We start from the raw sequence: 5,468 nt of genomic DNA on the forward strand, positions 1-5,468 counted from the left end.
GAGATCATTTATTTGTCACATCTTAGATAGTTAACTTCTAGCTAGTTATAAACAGTGGCGTAGCACGTACCCCCGCAGCCCCCGTTGTTATACAAGACATGGCGAGGGGCGTGATTCGGCACAAGGCAAAACCAAGCTCCTTTACCAAGTTCCTAKCTTCAACATTATGAAGCTTGGGCCCAATTCCTAATGGCACCCTATTCCCTATATAGTGCATTACTTTTGACCAGGGCTCATTGTGCTCTGGTCAAAAGTAGTACACTATGTAGTAAATAGGGTGCCATTTGGGACTTACACAACCTTGCTCTCTACAGTGAAGGTATCTAGTCTGCTCCACACAGTACATAGGTAGATGGGCCAAGGTGACTCAACAGTTACAGCCACCTGATTCCTGGGCCCCAGGGCAGCGATAAGAGTGGCCAGATGGGTTGTTGTCCTCATATCTCAGTCTGGGTCAGAGCCTGTCCCATACTGGGTCCTGCCTAGACAGAGCAGTCTACTTCCACATCCCAAATGACACACTAGTCCCTATATAGTGCACTACTTTTGACCAGAGCCCTATGGGCTACTATGTCGGGAATAGAGTGCCATTTGGGACGCTGTCTACTTGTCTGTTAGCCCCTATTCACTTCCCTGCTAATGACAGTGATCTCATTCTGTTCTGGGGAGTTAGTGGGTGCAGATACTTCACTACTGTCACTCACTGTACCTGCTGCTTATTATAGCTCTGCTGAGAGACAGACAGAGACAGTGACAGAGACAGAGACAGAGGGACAGACAGAGAGACAGACAGAGGGACAGACAGAGAGACAGACAGAGGCAGTCAGAGAGACAGTGACAGAGGCAGTCAGAGAGACAGTGACAGAGGCGGTCAGAGAGACAGTGACAGAGGCACCGAGAGGATACACGACGTTGTTTGGGAAGTTTTTTAAACACGTGGGTAATGCAGTTTCAAAAACAGCTGTACCGTCAGTTCCGTTTGGAATAATATCAGTATTGACCACAGAGAGCTGTTAGTGAAGAGCAGGTGAGGGGTTGTCTAAGTCGCTCTCCCCCGAGAACGGTAGACCCAATTTTAAATCGTTTCCGCCTTTGAGAAGCAGAGAAGTACAGGAAGATTTTTAAGCCAAAATATGTTTGTTTAGTGGTCAAACCGATAGTTTGTTTGGAAAGTAATGAATTGCCTTGCTGCTGACATGATTTACAGACACTTGAAAGAGGCGATGGGTTACGAAAACGGCTATAGTACCAGATTGGTAGCCCCGATTTTAAATCCGACATCGTCTATGAAGAGCAGAGAAGCAGGGGAAGATTTTATGTTGGCAACTTTATTCCTCAAAAACGTTCCGAAGTGGTCAAAACGACCGTTGGTTTGGGGAAAGTTTGAAAAACACGTGGTAATGCAGTTTCAAAAACAGCTGTACCGTCAGTTCCGTTGGAATAATATCATAGTTGACACAGAGAGCTGTAGTGAAGAGCAGGTGAGGGGTTGTCTAAGTCGCTCTCGCCGAGAACGGTAGACCCAATTTAAAAATCGTTTCCGCCTTTGAGAAGCAGAAAGTACAGGAAGATTTTAAGCCAACTATGTTTTTTTAGTGGTCAAACCGATAGTTGTTTGGAAAGTAATGAATTGCCTTGCTGCTGACATGATTTACAGACACTTGAAAGAGAGGCGATGGGTTACGAAAATGGCTTATGTAACAGTTTTGGTACCCCGATTTTAAATCCGCAATCGTCTATGAAGGCAGAGAAGCAGGGGAAGATTTTATGTTGCGCAACTTTATTCCTCAAAAAACGTTCCGAAGTGGTCAAAAACGCCCCGTTGTTTGGGAAGTTTGAAAACACGTGGTAATGCAGTTTCAAAAACAGCTGTACGCGTCAGTTCCGTTGGAATAATATCAGTATTGACACAGAGAGCTGTTAGTGAAGAGCAGGTGAGGGGTTGTCTAAGTCGCTCTCCCTCGAAGAACGGTAGACCCAATTTAAAAATCAGTTTCCGCCTTTGAGAAGCAGAGAGTAGAGGAAGATTTAAGCCAAACTATGTTTGTTTAGTGGTCAAACCGATAGTTTTTGGAAAGTAATGAATTGCCTTGCTGCTGACATGATTTACAGACACTTGAAAGAGAGGCGATGGGTTACGAAACGGCTAATAGTTACAGATTGTAGCCCGATTTGAAATCCGACTTCGTCTATGAAGAGCAGAGAAGCAGGGGAAGATTTTATGTTGCGCAACTTATTCTCAAAACGTTCCGAAAGTGGTCAAAACGACGTTGTTTGGGAAAGTTTTAAAAACACGTGGTAATGCAGTTTCAAAAACAGCTGTACCGTCAGTTCCGTTTGGAATAATATCAGTATTGACACAGAGAGCTGTTAGGAAGAAGGCAGTGAGGGGTTTGTCTAAGTCGCTCTCCCCCGAGAACGTAGACCAATTTAAAATCGTTTCCGCCTTTGAGAAGCAGAGAAGTACAGGAAGATTTTAAGCCAAACTATGTTTGTTTAGTGGTCAACACGATAGTTGTTTGGAAAGTAATGAACATTGCCTTGCTGCTGACATGATTTACAGACACTTGAAAGAGAGCAGATAGAAAGGAGCAGATAGAAAAGAGAGACAGATAGAAAGAGAGACAGATAGAAAGAGACGAAGATAGAAAGAGAGAAGATAGAAAGAAAGACAGATAGAAAGAGGGAAGCAGATAGAAGAGAGAGATAGAAAAGACAGATAGAAAGAGAGAAAAAGTTTAATTCCAGTTCTAGTACATTCTTGATTGTCCATTCGAGAGGGGTATCACTCTAACTAGATGTACTGAGTTTTAATCTCTACTAACTTCAATACAAATTTCAGTAAGTGTCTTATTCATTGTACAATGACCACAACCCAAAAATATGTGAACTGCAAAGCGCTACTCCAATTTTTTTTTTTTAATCGATACTGGTAAAGAACAATGGACCCAACAAGAGGCAAAATGAGATGTTAAAAACTTATTGTTTCTAAACACTTTACTCCAGGTGACCAATCATATGATCCGATCTTGGGTAACCAATCATGTGGTCTGATCTTTATGAGTGAGTGGGTGAGACACAGAAAAAAGCACATCTTCCTCTGCCTTACAACATCTTAGACGTTAACAGAGGGTTTTGGTTAGTGATTTACAGAAGAGGGGGAAGGGATTTTTTACGAAACCTCCAACCCTTTCACACACACACACACACACACACACACACACACACACACACACACACACACAACACACACCACACACACACACACAACACACACACACACACACAACACACACACACACACACAAGTGGTGAGTGATGAGGCCACCCAGGGCAGTAAAACTAATGTGAAAGGCAGTGCTGCAGCCTCCTTTGTGATAATGCTCTACACTGCCTCAGGCGTAATGGAGCTGTAATGGAGACAGGGGAGGGTGTGTGTGTGTAACATACCAGGGGTAGTGTGTGTAATGAATGACAGATATGCTGGAGCTTGTAGGTCTTCTTGAGATGGGTGGGCTGTTGTTAGCATGTTAACTATTCATGTTTTAAATAATTATTTGCCATATGTTGTGTGTTTGTGTGAGAAGTGTGGATATGAGTGTATGTGCATAGATGTGCGTGTGTAAGCAATGTGTGTGTGCTCCTGGTCTCATCTATTAGGGTGACATGGGACAAACAATGATGTGTGTTGTATAGCTGTCCGGAAGATCATATTCCCAGCATGCACTTTGTTCCCAGGAGAAGGAGCAAGCCACCTGGGGGGAAGAGTTCTGTGACTGGGGGGGGTCCCATCCTATACCCAGAGATACCCTAGTAAACTCATTCCTTGGTCTAGTGCGGGACAAACCAACACCTTGACCGTTAGACCAAGAGGACATTTGCTTCTACCTCATCACGTGACCATGAGCAACCATGACTGACTCATGTCTGCTACACATGCGTGCGCACACAACACAGCACGCTTAAACATAACAAAGGGATGATCTGTATCAAGTATGAACACACACTAAAAGCGGACACAGCTGTTAATGAGCTTTTGTTTAATCTTACACACACACACACACACACACACAACACACACACACACACACACACACACACACACACACACACACACCACACATACACACACACACACACACAACACACACACACCACACACAACACACACACACACAGCAAGGGTGTGCGCTGTCTAGACTAAATGCTTTATCAACTGAATTACCTCCATAGGTTTCATCTGAATGGATAGACAATAATCTTGTTAAGCACAATAAAAAGGGTTGGGGGGGGGGGGGGTCATATCATAGTCATATCATAACATCACACATATTCTCCTACCAATGCACGCCCACGGCAGGAAGCATATTCTTTTCCTATACCAGTTAGAATAAAAAAATCTGTCACATTAAAATCCTGAGTAAAAAATCTTTCCATTAAATAGTGTTAACGCTCTTGTAATAGCTCTCTCCTCCTTCCATTCCTTTACTGCTCTGGTAGAGTCCTCTCCACTTCCTTCAACCCGGGCTATGATACCCCCACACCTACTGTCTACTCCCATCCCCATCTACCAGGATCCTATGATCCGCCTCTCTAGTCAAGCTAGCTCTTAGTTCTCCATGTCTGACTCTTAACCAGCAGATCCCTTCTTCTCAGAGCCAATGTTTCTCATAGGAGGAGGAGGAGAATAAGGAGGGGGAGGAGAGGAGAATAAGGAGGAGAGGAAGGAGGAGGGCAGAAGGAGGGGGGAGAAGGAGGAGAATAAGGAGGGGGGGAAGAAGGAGAATAAGGAGGGGGGAGAAGGAGGGGGGGAGAAGGAGGGGGGAGAAGGAGGAGAATAAGGAGAATAAGGAGGCAGAGGAGAATAAGGAGGGGGTAGAAGGAGGAGAATAAGGAGTGGGGAGAAGGAGGAGAATAGGAGTGGGGAGAGGAGGAGAATAAGGAGGGGAGAAGGAGGAGCATAAGGAGGGGGAGAAGGAGGAGAATAGGGAGGAGGAGGAGAATAGGGAGGGGAGGAGGAGAATAGGGAGGGGAGGATGAGGGGGAGAATAGGGGAGGGGAGGATGAGGAGGAGAATAGGGAGGGGGGATGAGGAGGAGGAGAATAGGGAGGAGGAGAATAAGGGAGGGGGAGGAGGAGGAGAATAGGGAGGGGAGGAGAATAGGAGGGAGGAGGAGAATTGGGAGGAGGGAGAAGGAGGAGAATAGGGAGGGGAGGAGGAGGAGAATAGGGAGGAGGGAGAAGGGGAGAATAGGGACGAGGAGGGAGGAGGAGGAGAATAGGGATGGGGAGAAGGAGGAAGTTGAGGCTCTCTTCAGTTTTTCCAACCCCCTGCCAGCTAGAATGCTAGACTCCACCACCTGTCTCAGGTGAGCGATGGGTACTCTCTCTTCTCCTCCAACACCCCCCCCCCCCTCTCTGTCTTGTCTCTCTGTCTTCTCTCCACCATTCTCTGATCCTATCCTTTA

The 5,468-nt window shown here is 45.6% G+C and overlaps 1 protein-coding gene across 1 annotated transcript in view; it reads left to right on the forward strand.

Moving 5' to 3' along the window:
• LOC112072449 (N-acetylaspartate synthetase-like) overlaps positions 1-5,468 on the forward strand; it is a 28,333-nt gene that overhangs the window by 5,747 nt on the left and 17,118 nt on the right. The gene's annotated exons all lie outside the window — the stretch shown is intronic.

The sequence above is a fragment of the Salvelinus sp. IW2-2015 genome, unplaced genomic scaffold (genome assembly GCF_002910315.2).
Source record: "Salvelinus sp. IW2-2015 unplaced genomic scaffold, ASM291031v2 Un_scaffold1931, whole genome shotgun sequence".
In the NCBI taxonomy this organism is placed as follows: domain Eukaryota; kingdom Metazoa; phylum Chordata; class Actinopteri; order Salmoniformes; family Salmonidae; genus Salvelinus; species Salvelinus sp. IW2-2015.